The 15,407-nt window shown below is 39.9% G+C and overlaps 1 long non-coding RNA gene across 1 annotated transcript in view; it reads left to right on the top strand.

Moving 5' to 3' along the window:
* LOC141928154 (uncharacterized) overlaps positions 1-15,407 on the top strand; it is a 70,617-nt gene that overhangs the window by 37,497 nt on the left and 17,713 nt on the right. Inside the window, exon 2 of the long non-coding RNA XR_012624679.1 lies at positions 11,458-11,553. This is a non-coding gene — a long non-coding RNA (uncharacterized LOC141928154). The remainder of the gene's footprint in view (positions 1-11,457; positions 11,554-15,407) is intronic.

The following is a 15,407-nucleotide window of genomic DNA, read 5'->3' as shown; positions in this document are numbered from 1 at the left end:
TATTTACAAGCCTCTTGAAATATTTCCTTATCTGCCTTTCTCATAAGAAATTAGGTGATTACAATAAATAAGTCTGAACGTGGAGAACATCAAATAGTGAGTCATTATGGCATCATTACATGGGAAGTAGTAACGAGAAGAAGGCCAGAAGAAAATTCAAAGGTTTTTCAGCTTCAGGAAATCTATTTTAAATGACAGTGAAATAAAAGTCTTAAAGTTTAACATAGTTCTGTGGAAAAGGCATTTGCACAATGAAGAGGTATTTGCAGCCTGAAATTCAACTTCATGCTATTCAGGATATTTCTAAACAGGAAAGAAATAATTACCATGTCACTGGACTAGTCACAAAACTTTGTATAGGGGAATGTTTCCTTAGCAAGAAAAAGAAATGTAGTCTGGAAGTCCACTGATTGAGAAGTTTCTGAAAAATGAGGAAAAGAGGAAATGTTTCTTTTAGATATTGGTTGGTACCATCAATGTATATGCATTCCTTATTAGTTTTTACTTTAATTGCGTAGTATATATATGCTCAATATTTATGTATCTATAATACAGCAAGAAAATATATTGCTATGTAACAACTACATCACAAGAAATTATTCTGGGGCCAGCATAGATGGGGTTTGCAGTCCTGTGGGTTGTGGGGTGTTTTTGGATTTGTGGTGGGTTTTTTTTTTTCCCAATTCTGATATTGCCTTGATTTTTTTTCTTTTTTTTTGTTTTTTTTTTTCTGAATCAGTGCAAGAGCACATTTCAAGATGCTTAACATTGGGGTTTTTTTACAGGATGAAAAATCAAGCTTTGTTAAAAAACCATTACATTCCTTGCAAACCCAATCAGATGTTCAAAATGCATTCAGCAACCCTGAACATCAAAAGGAGTGTTTAGCAAGTCTTAGGCTTGGTCCTGATTTGACAGTTTTAAGGTAACATTTTATGACATTGCCTATACAAATTTGGTAAGGTCTGCAGAGCATTGCTCCAAAGGGATAGACATCCAGCAGATGCAAATAGAACGAGCCACTGGTCTTCAGGAAAGGAGTTGTTGTTCTGTTTGTGCTCTATAAAAGATGAAATCAGGAAACTGATACCTACACTTGCCAAAAAACTGCAGTCTGATCATGACAGGCAGAACTGACAGCTTTGATTGCTGAACACTTCACACAGTCCTCTCCTCTGGCTGCACTGCTATTAATCAGAGCAGTGGGCCATCATACATGGGAAACTTTCTGTTGCCTAAAAAAAAAAAAAATTGTCCAGTCTGCTTTTTAGTTCAAGTATTTCTTCTTTTTAATAAATTATGTCAAAGCATGGTAAATGGGGTGGAAAAGTCACTATCTGAACTGCCTCAAATTTGCTCAAACCTAGTGACTCTTTTAAGGACACCTCTGTATCAGGTGCTTAGTGTTGTAAGTCCTAAGAATGTGATTATCTTTGAGCACCAACCTGAAGAATGAGTCTTGGGAACCTAATATCTCTTCCAGACCTTAAATGTACTGTAAGGTAATGAATGACTAAATCTTCAGTTTGTGAACGATGAGAATACTCTCAGGCAGTCATCATAGTTCAAGAGATGTCATTCTTGATTTGGGTAGTGACAGGGATGAGAACTCAAAATTTTGGGTAAATGGAGTACCAGGTCACCAGGTCTACGTGAAATACAGCTGAAAAATGTATATGTAATAATAACAGCTGGTAATGGGAGGTGACATGCCATTGTTCAGAAAAGGACAAGCTATAGCTAATTGAGTCGTGAAAAGATGAACCTTGGCGTTACTCTGAAAGAAACTATTAAAATTCATTTCAGAATATTCAGTTTGGGCTCAGAGCAAAACATATCACTTCTAATAAGGATGTGAACATCTTAGCATCAGTATTTAAAGTACTTTTTCTATGGACTCGCACCACTTTAAAAAACGTCTTGGAACCTCTCACCATCCTATTGAGAGGTGAAGGCAATAGAGATGCTGAACAAGACGACCAGTAGTTCATTTTCCAGTTTAGAAATGTCAAACAGCTTCTCAGAGTAGTGGTAGTTATCTCCTTTGTTGCATTGTGCCTAACTTTGAACCCTTTTCTCTCAATAGATGCATTGGCTTCACTGTATTTGTTGTATGAAAAGGTCTAGGTTATGAATTTGAGTGGACGACGCTAACTTGCACGATTCTAAGGGCCCAGGAAAGAATGAGGATCCATTATATAAGGTGCTGTCTAAACAGGTAGCCAGTACTTACAGTCTGAATAAATAAAACAGGAACAGAGAAGTTCAGCAACACGCAACAACCCTATGAGAAGAAGCAGCAGTCTGGAGTCAGCCCAGCTGATCTGACTTCTAGTCCGTTACCTTTTCCACTGGATATTGCCATACTGACGTCTTAGATTGTCAAAAAGTATTGGATGATACGTACCAAATGGGAGGCTTATCACAGCTATCTCTACAAAGTCTGGCACCAGAAGGAATTAAAAAACAGACATCAAATTATAGACACGTAGCTGTATCCTGAACGTATCTGTTTAACGCAGTAATATATAACTGCTTGATTATTGACAATGAAATCCTCATGCTGCTACTCATCTCCACCTGTCTCAAAATACATTGAGATCAGCCCCTAGATTTATTTCTTGCTCTCAGTCTCAGGTGTAGCAATTAAAGAAATGTTCTGTATTGCTGAGAGCACCAGATGTGTGCAGTGGAGCATCCTATTCTGACAAACATTTTGCTTTTAATAGTTCCTTTGGGTACACATTGGCGTCTGGTTTTATTTTTCTGTTTATACTTTATTTTTCTGTTTTATGGAGCTGTTTCCTTGATGGGGTTTTTCAGTGTCTTGCCTCGGAGGATGTTTTGGGGTAGCATGGATTATGGCATAGCAGCATTAAGAGCTGTCTCTTGTTTCTGTTTTCAGTTTTTAAGGTTGTTTTAAATTCTTCATTTGAATCCTCCCTTATGAAATAAGAGTAATGCAAAATGCCAACTGATTCTGAAACCTACATTATGGATCATGCTGATGACTTCCTGGACCTTCCTGATGTCATCTTGACATCTCTCTTGCCTTCCTGAACCTGGAATCATATTTAATGTATATATGGCAAGGTTCCTTCAGGAACAAGGTCAAGGAGAAAGGTTTTTCAGTCACAGCAGATGCAAATCTTCTTTCACCCACACCATGGAGGTGGTGGGCACTTAGAAGGTGGCAAGTGATTTTTCTCTCAAGGTCTGTGTTTGCAGATTTTCTCCTCCAATCTAACTTTCAGCTGTTTCTTCATTGCCAAGTGGCACAAGATGCTGGGTTGCAAATCTCAGTGTGAGTCAAACGAAGTAAGGCTGAAGTGCAGCAGCAGGCATATTCTAATGATTTAGAGAAATCTGATCTATTTTTTCTAGGATATGTTGTATCAAATTAAGAGTGTCATGATGAGTATGACAGCTGAGAAGAGCCACAAACTATGTTTATTCCTGTAAGTAGAGTAGAAAGCCTTTCCTGACCTCTGCAAGTGATTATCTTACTTCCAAAGGGTGGAATTTGACTACTTTGGCTATGGTATGTTCCGTGTGGTGGATGCTATTTCTTCAAGATAATACAAGTGGTGTAAAAACAGATTTTCACACACTTATCATTGTGTCAGGTTGAGGGCACTCATCTTACCCAACCCTCAAGGCAGAATGGCAGGCACTTATCTGAGAGCAAAGGCTGCAGCTCCATCTGGGGCGTCTGCACCATCTACCCTGGCAGTGGCCGATGCCTCCACCCAGACAGAGCTGCTGAAGGGAGAGGCTGCAGCGCAGGCCTCAGGCTGCAGGAAATGCCTGGGACAGGGACAGGCAGCAGACCTGCCTGCAGAAGGTGTGCCCAGCTGGGGGACCTCCTGCGGGAGGGGGTGAGAAGGCTGTGTAGCATCAGGGAAGTTGAGGAGTTAAATAGCTGGTTCCAAGAGCAATCTGCAGTGGACCCACAGCCAAACAACCAAGAACTCCCCCACCGGCACACACAGGAGGGACAGGGGCCAATAATGCAGAAGAATGGAAGTCTGCAATGGCAAGGACCTGCAGCAGGAAGAGACTTCCCCTGAAGCCTGAGGTGCCCTTGCAGAACTGCTTCATCGCTCTGCAGACTGAAGAGTAAAGACCCATCACATCAGGAGAGACGCTGGAGCTGAGAAAGGCAGCCTGGTCTGCTCCCTGTATAACAACCAATGCAGCTAAGAACGGGCAACAGGTGATAGTGGTGCAGTGATTGGACAATGGGTAATGCCTTTAAACTAAATGGGTGTAGGTTTATATTAGACATAAGGAAGAAATTCTTTACTGTGAGGGTGGTGAGGCCTTCCCAGGTTTCCCAGAGAAGCTGTGGCTGCCCCTCCCTGGACGGGTTCAAGGCCAGGTTGGACGGGGCTTTGAGCAACCTGGTCTAGTGGAAGGTGTCCCTGCCCATGGCAGGGGGTTGGAGCTTGATGATCTTTAAGGTCCCTTCCAACCCAAACCGTTCTATGATTCTGTGATTTATAAGGAGTGTCAGGTGTATCATGATACTATCACCAATAGAATTCTAATATGGGAACTCCTTATCTTGCAAAACCTCATTTATTTATTTTTCTGAACAACTGTTCAGGTAAAACTATGATGAGAAAAAGATTAAAGCTCTGTCAGATAACAAGCAATGCTGTACTATTTCAACTATCCTAGTTCTCAAAAGAGAATGAAATATGCAGTAATTCAGGCAGACAACATAAATATTGAATAACCATTGCAATGGATTGTATTAATAGATAAACAAGATGAATAAAACCACATTTGATTTAGTCCTCTGCTGATGGTGCCAGTGGATTACAAGGACTAACTTGTCTACTGCAATGTTACCCATCAAATAGCTATAATTCAAATCTTTCCCCCCTTTTTTTTTTGCCTCCCAGAAAAACAAAGTAGTCATGATAAATAACTGCCCTTATATAATTTTTTTTTTCTCTGGAGACTGATCCTGATCTTACCCATCTAATTTCATGCACATGAATATTCCTGTTGCTTAAGATAAAGTTTTTCACATCTGTAAATCATTTTGGGATCTAGAGTCATGATGTGTCAAATTAAACCCTGATGTCACTCAACTACCTGTGCATCTGCTTGGCCTATATCATATGATACAACTTGGGCATAAATTTGGTACGAGAACTCTTGAAGCACAAACAGGAGCCAGGCTACCACAGACTGTCAGTTGAGATCAGGTCCCTTGCTGCCCTCCCTCCTTCTGTCTTGTAGGGATAAATATTTTGAGGGTGGAGGTTAACAGGCATGCCTATCTATGCATGGCATCCTACTCCTTTATGCTGACATGAATGGACTGTTCCCTAGGAGATAGCCCAAAATAAAATAAATTCTTTGAGAGATATTCATGTTCAAAAAATTCCATGGAGGAGTTCTTTACAGAAGACTCGATTACTGGTTAGCTGGCTATAGATCAGGGCTCCAAGATGTTGCAGTTATGATCCATTTCCCTCTTCACTGTGTGGCAAAAGCTGTGTGTGGTCATGCCACCAATCCCCTTTTTCCTGTATTATGCTGCCAGATAGCTAAGGAGTGCTGCAAAGAGCCCCTGCATGCCTGGCTCAGGCTCTTGGTGGCCCATGGTTCCTCCTTGTTGTTGAACCCTTAGAGTAACATCTCCAACAGGTTGAGAACAGTGGGAGTGATGTTAGTAGGAGGTTTTCTCCTTCTGTCACTATGGATCCAGGGTGGTGCAGTGTGCTTCAGGGCCCAAAAACTTGAGGCTACAATTTGATATCCCCCCACGTGTTTGAGAAGCAATAAATCATACCCTCTGTTTTGGTTAGCTTTCCTTCCCCTTTAGTGGCTTTTCAGATCACATCTAGTGAAAGAATTGTCCATAAGTTGGCATTAGAGATGTGCCTCTAGGAAATATATTACCTGAATTAAAATGTGCTAATTCAGAAATACCTTTCCTACCTTTTTGTTGCCCTTGTTAGGGGAAAATGTTCCACTTTAAACTCCAGCTAACTGATTACCTGCCAGTTCTGAAGCTGTGCTCTGAATTAATCTGCTCCAAAAGCCAACAGAGATGACTTATGTTTGGGCACCTCACAGGAAAGCAGGGAGATGAAAAGCCTTAGGAAAACTTTGACAAACAACTTGGAGTGTTTGACCAACTATGCACAGCTGCTGCTGAATGAAGAATGCAAGCAACATGCCAGAGACAAGAGGTGATCAACAGGGAAGACAGCTTTTGTATCTGCACTGAGCATTTAATTTTCAGGAAAGGAGAGAAAATACGCTGAATTACCTGTAGGAGGTGTGCCTGCTTTTGCTAATAGATGTACCCAGTTCATGCATTAATTCCTAACCAGTCAGATCCTGTACCAATGTACACTGGAATCCTCTGAGGTCAGTGAAGATACACCCATGCACAGCACCTTAATTTGATTTCATCCCACCTATTTAAACATGCCTTACAGACTTTTCTGCAGAGCCAAACCAAAATATCTCTGCCCCCTCCAATTTCTGATTTCAGGTGATGATTTCTTCTCATAAACCCTGGGTACAATAGCACTGCAGTGACCCACCACTTCATTACATCAATGTGCAGAGCTGTGTATTCTACTGAAGAGGAGTTTATCTTGTTGGAATGGATCTGGTCCAGGAACAAATAAAGGAGAAATCTGGTTATTTCTGGGCCAATTCCATATGAATTACAGCTTCTCCATTTTTCTGATGTCAGCTAGTTTTACTTTGCTTTGTTTTCCCTCCCCACACAGGAGGTGAAGTATCACAGACATCTTGATTAGCTCCACCATGTAGCTGATTTCTTAACAATGCAGTTGTCAGGAGAGCTGACCTGAATTTCGGATCAGATTGGGATGAAACATACCGTAGTCAGTGTTATTTGAGCATTGGCTGTTGTGGTGAGTGTTAAGTGTCTTCCAAAATCAGACATCTACCTTGCTGCCAGGATCAGGGGGAGTGTGGTGGTTCCTCAGGCACCCCTCATCTGGCTCCTCAAGTGCTGTCTGGGAGGGGCAGCCTAATTTCCTTAGCTTTGTGCAACTGAGGAATCCTTGCACAGAGAGGTAATTTCCTGATGACCAGATATATTGGGCTTTTGTACAGCATTTTTCACTGTCAGCATGAAGGGATTAAAGGAAGATGATATGTTAGGCTCTAGGCTGCTCTGCACTGGTTCAGACATGAGTGGTAGGAAGAAAGAGCCATTTCTTCCATTTTATTTATTTTTTCAAACTGTTCTTTATGATTATTTTCCAATGATTTCAAAGATAGTGCAAGGCCAAGAAAGAATATCTAGCTTGTTTAGTCTGATGTGGTATGTATCGCGTGTTTATTTCTTCCAGGGCATTGCATTTTCCATGTATTCATTTAATGGTTTATATTTGACTAATGCACATCTTTCAGAAAGACATTCAAACTTGATTCAATGATTGCTAGAATTTCCTATGTTTTCCAAAACGTTAAAAATTACATCAGTCTGTCAAGAGCCTCCCTTTGCAAAATTCTTCTATGATTCTCCTATGCAAGTTTTGCAGACCTGATGGCTTTAGCAGACATAACTCTTGTAGGTACTCGCTAAGGTTTTAAAGTATTTAACTGGTCTTGAATGTATAGTGCATCTCTCTAAATACAGGACTGAGATACTTACTGATACCTTTTGTCTATTCTGCATGTTTAAGTTGTTATTTCCAGGTAGGCTGACATTCATATAGAGGAATTTTAAACTATAGTGATTTTCATCAGAAAAGGAGATGCTGCCAAGGGGAACTCATGGGGGTACGAGCTGCAGACAGTGACAGCTCTTCAGTTACTGCTTCTGGTACCTCTCTTTAGGTCTATGCCTGTTCTGAAGTTTAGAATAAGCAAAAATTTTATTCCACAGAAACGTTTTAACCCTTCTGTAAAATTTTTAATTATCAATTTTTCATTTGAATTTTTTTCATTCAAGTTTTCATTTGATTGGGAAGTGTTTCTTCAGGGCCTTAAGGAAAAGTTAGCTGGATGCTTTGTCCTGTTCCTTCCCAGGTGTGTGCCTGCCTGGTCACAGCACTCCTGGACCATTTTTATATGCATATTCCTGTGCTGCAAACTCAACAAATTGGTTAAAAGCTAATTTGTTTGCTTGCTTGTTTAATTTAGTTTCAAATTCTTAACCTTCTGGGGAATTAATCCTTTTCCAGGAGCTAGGACCAACATACAATTTTTACCATTATCAGTTAGCACTGATAACTAAGTACCAGATGGAATCTTCAATATTGTTTTCAGCACTTTGATGGAGAAATTAAAGCAAATGTCTCATTACAGAAAACTGTTTGAAAATTAGTGTAATGCCACAAGTTTTGGGGGATGACTAAAACATGAAGAACATCTAGTGTGAACCCCAAATGAAGACTGGAGTCTGGAGCTCCCCTGCCTGATCTCTGTTACACTGCAGATTTTTGGCCCACAGAACAGGATTTCCTAGTGCCAAATATTGAGAATAGCACAGGGGAAAATTTAGTACCCAGCTCCAAAGCCCATTTTGATGTGTTCTGGTGCCATTGTCCAGAGGTGGAGGTGTGTACACCGCAGTCCTGCCCTCCTGCCAGCCTCCCTGAGCAGTCAGTGTGGATGGGATGCCCTGCTCCTGCCGCTGCCGACAGGGACAGGAACAACCAAAACCAGTCATTGTGGTAAGAAAGTATGCTCTAGGCTTCGCCAAGTAATTGAGCAAGAAAGTTCTTTTGCTTACCCAGCAGTCATATTACCTTGGCTAAGTAATTTCTTATCAGGTAGAGGTTTAGATAGATTTTAGAATAAGTATTTGAATTAGGAAAGAACACTTTGATTTTAGAGCTGTGCTTTTCCTGTCATGTTGTTGGAGAATGATGGTGTGTGGAAAAGAGAGTTTGTTGCCAGGCTGGTGGTATAAATAGCCACAAGGGAAAGATCTGTATCAGGTGTAACTGGTACAAATCATATTTTATCATGTATCAAATACATTGAGCTTCTCCAATTCTCCTTTCTATTGGCAAGACAATGGTGTCCTGTGCACTGCCTCTCCTGCAAAATTCAGGCTGTGGTAAAAGGTATTACATACACCAGCAAAGTGTTTCTGTAATGGAGATGATTTCTCAGCTGAGGGTGGGAGAAAAATCCTCTGGACAAAAAAAAAATCGAGTGGTTTTGTTGTGTTTCCTTCTAAAACAGATGTGAATTAATCCATTCAGGTTCTTGTCCTTCTTTCAGTTATTCCTTAGTGATGAAAACCCTGTGTGTAGTTTTACAACACACATCCATACATCTTTTAATTTTTAAATTACTGTTTTTCTCTTTTTGAAATTAAACTTAAAGACATGTATTCTGGAATGACAGCCTAAATTTGTTATGAATGCCTAAAATAAAATTATATTTTCTTATTAATAAACCCTTACAAAAGAGTAACAGTGGCATATATACTCACTGCCAAAATTCTGAAGAATGTCAAATCACTAAATGGGAGAAATTACTAGCTAGACACCTGGAATTGGGGCTTCTTAAGTAATAAACTAGTTTTTGACAGCTGTAGCTTTTTTGGCAGGTGCAAAAAGAACATTTTATTCTTTTTATTTTATCTGCTTTACATCATTGAATGACTAGAATATTCCAAGTTGGGAAAACAACTGGGAATTGAAAGAACAGGAAAATTTGTTTATCCTCTCCCATCTTACGAGTAAAAGGTGTGTGTGGGAGTCTGAGATCGATTAATTATGATCTTGGAGAACATGGAAGCAAAGGAAAAATAGCTCAGCTGGTTAATTGCTGATAATATTTGCACTGTTATGTACACCAATTACCTTGAAATGCAATGAATATTTTGATAATATTTCCTAAAATATACAGGACACAATGTAGTTCTATTTAAACAATTATGTTCTTCTGGATACTTTTGTTCAGAAGCAGCATGACGCACAGCACACATTAAAATGTTAATCAGGTCACTAAAAACGCCGTCTCCTGTTTTCTGACAAATCAAATGTAAAAATCAAAAACTAAAACAAATGCTGAGGTATATAGTGACATAAGTATGGTTTTAATGTATTCTCTTAGTTAACAAAAACAAATATTAAATACAACCTCAAAGCTAGATTTCTTTACAATTAAATGTTTCTATTAGTTGTCAGTCTCTGAGAATATCTTATGAATATCTGTTAGAAGGCACAGCTGCAATGCAAATTGAGTTACTTAAATTGTGATTTCCTGGTTCTTGTTTAAACCACATTTAACAAAACTGATGTAAATCAAAGCAATATAAATTGGTCCATCCTGCTTTAAAACTAATTAAGGATGTGCCTTGAAAGCATGCTTATATCAGTGCTTTGACCCAGTGGGTTCTCGGTATCACTTAAGTCTTAATAAATCACAGCAAGGAATGAAATTTTTATTTAGTACAACAGTCTCGATCTCCAAATATAAGGCCACTGAAGAATAGATTAACATTTATAATTGCTAGGTTGATCAGTAACACAAATTAAAAATAAGAATTTCAAAACAAATTAACCTTTGCAGCACATCATGTGGAGACAGACAGACAGTGAAATCGTTGAAAAGGTTCCCCTTGTCCTTGAGGTGATTTGTCACAAATCACTGCATCCTCCGTGGTGCTTTAGTGCTCTGCAGCAAGTACACTCTAGAGTCTCAATGTCCAAAAAATAAACTGTGATAACTGAAAGAACAACATGGATAGTTTCAGGCTGGCACGTTGCTGCATGAGCTATCATTGTTTTGCGACACTCCGGACAGATTTGTATAATTTGGGACTAAGATTAGGATGTTTAGGCTAGGGCCAAATGGGTTTATAATTAGATATGTGCTGGCTCTGACCTATTAATTGAGGATCATGCTTCCCTACATCTACCCTCCACATTTAACAAGACTGTGCTTTAAAGCAGTCAATAGAAAAAGGATCTTCTGTACCCATATGCTTTTCTGCTTCAAATCTGCCCATCCCGCGCTTTGCTGAGAACCTTTCACCGCTCAGTCAAAAGGCAGCTCAGGCTTTTCCCAAAAGATGTCCCTCTTTGGGATAACACATGGACAGAACAGACCAGTGTGTCAGTAGGGTCTGTGTTGTATTTATTTACAAAATTAAGAGCTAGATCCCACCTAGTGAAAACAACCATATGTGATCAGCACCTATGTATGTGCCAGGCTTCTCCTTGGGCAGGAAATTGGTCATAACTGGAGAAGATGGAGTGGATTTTGACAGCACCATATAAAATCTGAGGAGTTCCAAGACTGTTCTTTCCATGCCCAGACATCTACAGAGATGGGGAATGCTGTCAAATGCAAGAAAATTTTGCAGACCGTGCGGAGGGGTGTATGGGGAAAGAGTGGAGCAGTCTAAGGCTGGACAACCACGGAGGGAATGGAAAGAGCAATGTTATCACCTATTAGAGCAAACAGCTTCGGTCTTTTCTCTTGTAGGTATGTCAACTCCTGGAAAGGTCTTGTCAGTCATTGCAGCTGATGTGAGGACTCCAAGCTCACTGTGTGGTGTTGTCCTAAGGAACAGGAGACAAGGTAACTGCACTTCTACTGTATGACTGTTTCTGCCATGGTCCATAGGCTCCCAGAAAATCACTGTTTTCACATCTATAATGCTTTGCCCAAAATTTCGGTTCCTATGGGCAACCTTCAGTATTGTTAACGTGTATTGCTGATAACTGAAGTTGAATGTGGAAGAAATATTCCCTTTTCCTTATAATTTAACTGTGTGCCTCCACAGTCCTTACCAGAACTCAGTAGTTAGAAACCAGTGTAGAGTACATGACTCATTAGTTTGGCACTGTGGAAAACATTAGATTATGCAGATGTTTATGCACATCCTTTGTGTAACAGTAGAGCTATTGTATAACTTGTCTTTTTTTTCTATGAGCAGACTGATCTGAGGGGAAACTGGTAGTAATATCTCCTGATCCCAGGTCTCCAGGAGGATATAAATAGGGAATGAACTGGGGTATGAAAATCTTTCTCTGAACAGAATACTTTTTTTTTCCCCCAAGTTTATAAACAGAAATAAAACTAAAACAAACTAAACTAGACAGAATGGAATAAACAGAACTGTGGCAGGTATTGTCATTGTGACTCTCGGTGAGTGAACGGTATTTTGATTAATGGGAAAGCAAAGCCAGGGAGGATCGTTAAAGGTGTCCAAACTTGAGCAGTGGAAATGCAAAATGTTTTTCTACATGGTAGAGCACAGATTAACAACCTAGCTCCTCATCCTGTGGCATGAGGTGCCAATGGCACTAGTTGAGGCTTGGCAGCCGGCCGCGTGGGGCATGCATGGGCACGGCATCAGGCGTGGGAGGTGGGGACAGACCTCTCCTTCCTGCCCAGGCCACGCCAGCCACTCCCAGCTGATATGCTCTTGGCTTTTGTCATCCAAAGGATGGCAAAAAGTGGGTGGTAGGTGCGGAAATGTTGATGCAGCAGGTATTGATAAGGCTACTGAATAGCCAAATACTTGGCATATTTTTCAGAAGTTTTGGCAGGCAATACAGGATTGCAGTCTGGAAGAAAAAGGTACCTATCTGTCTGTCTTATTCAGTAGATGTTTCCAGCTGCTGGTAGTGGTATTGGCAATTGGAGCTAATTAATAGATGGAAAGTTATTGCTTTTTAATGCATGCAAAGATTGTGCAACTTCCACAGACATTCAGTTAAACATGCCCTCATTTGTATGTCTCATTTTTTCTCATCTATGTAAACTGCAGTTTGCTCAAGAATCTCTCCCTTTCCCTATGCTATAGTATTTGCTGAATAATTTTTCCTTCATTTTTTTTCCCCCCTAAGGGCAATGAAGTATTGCACATGGACTTTTTCCAAAATCAAAGCTCTTTAGTATGGTTAGCTTTTCTTGTCTATCTTATTACTGATATTTATACAGATGTACTGGCAAAAACAAATTTATTGCAATATTTATTGGACTGAATTTGAGGTTATTTATAATGTGCTTAGATGGCTATTTATTAGACATGTCACAGTAGCTTTTTAACACTTCTATAGCTGTCTAGCTGGGATTATGACATAAAACAGTATTTATTGTATATAATCCAGAAAATGTTACAGAAAGAGTAAATTCTGAGAGAAAGACACAACATTCAGAGTAATGGAGGAACAAAGAACAAAAACATAGTTTTAAACAGCAATTCTCAGCCAGGCTGAGGGAGGGGAATATTTAGGATGTGAGGAAGTCCGGGTGCAGATTTTAAGTTCTCTAAAGTGCACCATCACTCTGCTTAACAGCTGACCTTTCCCTCATGAAATGGACATTTTTCATTTAGAAAATGAAATGAGAATAATTTTCTTTGATTTTTTTTTTTTTTTTTTTGGTGCTGATTAAGTAGAGTTAAAAAGTTCTATGAGACCATTTTCTGTAGGGAACAATTTCATAAAAATCAAGCATTTCACAGGCAGGTGTTACTGTGATATATTTAATGTTTTGTGTTAAGGTGGTATTGATTATTATATTTCACTGTGGTAGATTCAAATGACAATGTTTTTTCCATATCGGTGTTTTTTAGCTCTGTGTTTCATTGCTGTGTCATCATGACAGTTCTTTGCACCATCAGGACAAAAAGCTTTTGTTTCTATTAACATCTATGGATTTTGGTTATTTTTCTTATTTAAATCAGAACATGAATGCACATATTGAATGTCCCACAAAGAAATCTGGATGAGGTTTGCCTGCAAGGAAGAAGATATTGTAAGGGCAAAAATTTCCTAAAATAATTATAGATTTCCTTTAAAAAACAATTTCCTGTGATCTTCAGAAAATGCAGATTCTTTAGGAAAACAATTTCCCTGTCTTCATATACAGACATGGGCCATCTTAAAATATTTCACCAGAAAAAAGTCTGTCTTGTTACTTCTGTTTAACAGATAGACCCATTTCTGTGGGAGGATGCGGAGGAGAGAGGAAATGAGGCCGCTGGAAGGTTTTGCAGGTGTGAGGATGAAGTTGGGCAGCCATCGGTTTCCATTTCTCAGGAAGGTGCAGCGGGGGAAGGACAGAGTGTAGGATGAAGGGAGTTGTCCTCCTTTTTCTCAGGCCTCGTTTTTGTACTTTCTTGTGGCAAAAAAGTGTGTTTGCAGACAGTATCGCTGCTGTACAGAAGCAGCAGACTCCATCTCAGCTTTTGCCTTTCCAGACTAATTTAAGTTGTCCACCCCAAGTCCCATGGGTCTACCTTCCCTGCATATGCATCATTAGCTCATCACAGGACAGCAGCTGTTGTGGACCAATAAATACGTATTTATCCTTTGCTTCTTGCAGATGGAAGAGCTGAAAAACTCCAGTCTTTAGATACTAGAGCCTTGGGTGGCATAGGATGAAATCTTGAGTAACATGGAGGCAGGAGGGAATGGAGAAAAACTCTTTGTCCAGATCACACAAGGACTGGGAAGAGTTTTAATGATGGTACTAACGCTAGTGAGAAATTACAGTAGGTAATTCAAGGAGACTATATGTTTTCTTAAATTCATTAGCCGCCCATAGAGGGTTAAAGAGAACATAACTAAAAATAATTACACAGGAGTTATGGAGTTCAAACAAAATGTGTTACTATGCTCACACAAAACTTCAAGGGAGACAAATTAGGGAGGATTATTAGCATATTCCACTTTTCCAATGAATCTTACAAGGAAGAAGAAACATAATAATGTAAAGGAGCTGAAGATTCATATTTCCATAATAGCTGTATTTGCACTATCCTACCTGCGAAATTTATTCTCTGTGGGTGGTGATTCTTTTGAATATTCTAGATTTCGTAACCATCTTACTTTTCCACTGTAAGCAGCTCTTTTGAGTATGGATATTAAACTGCAGTCCTCTCTAAGCTAAAACTTTCTTTGGCCCCATTACACCTGGGCAAGGGCTCTTACAGGGAGCAAAGAGCAGCATGCAAAAGTGATCAGAAATACACTCACAGAAATTCATTTATTTGAGCTCGTTCATTCTAATTGCTCTCTTGAGGCTTGATCTGGAGCACAGAGAAATCCAAAGGGGGCTCACTGGGCTGTGGGTCAGGTTTTCAGGTCACCTGTACATGGCAAGTGGTGAATAATGAGCATTGCGCCGCATGGTGCCAGTTCCTCGGGCCTTCCCCTGATGATGGAGGTAAGAATTCGGCCACTGATTTCTCTAAGTGCAGCCTCAGGGCTGGAGAGAGCATTGCCACTGAATCCTTCTGCAGCAAAAGGCAATCACAGACCTTAATGATCAGCAGGCTGGTGTGTCCCAGTAATGCACTTGACCATGCCCTGATTAACTGGTGCAGACTGTGCCCCAGAACATTTTCCCTGTAGAGTTAGCTCTTTTATGGATGGCGGTGGTCCAAGAAGTTGTTAGAGTAACTACTGGGACTTGATACA

This window comes from Strix aluco, chromosome 11 (genome assembly GCF_031877795.1).
Source record: "Strix aluco isolate bStrAlu1 chromosome 11, bStrAlu1.hap1, whole genome shotgun sequence".
Taxonomy (NCBI): Eukaryota; Metazoa; Chordata; class Aves; order Strigiformes; family Strigidae; genus Strix; species Strix aluco.
This window is presented reverse-complemented; position numbering and strand designations above follow the sequence as displayed.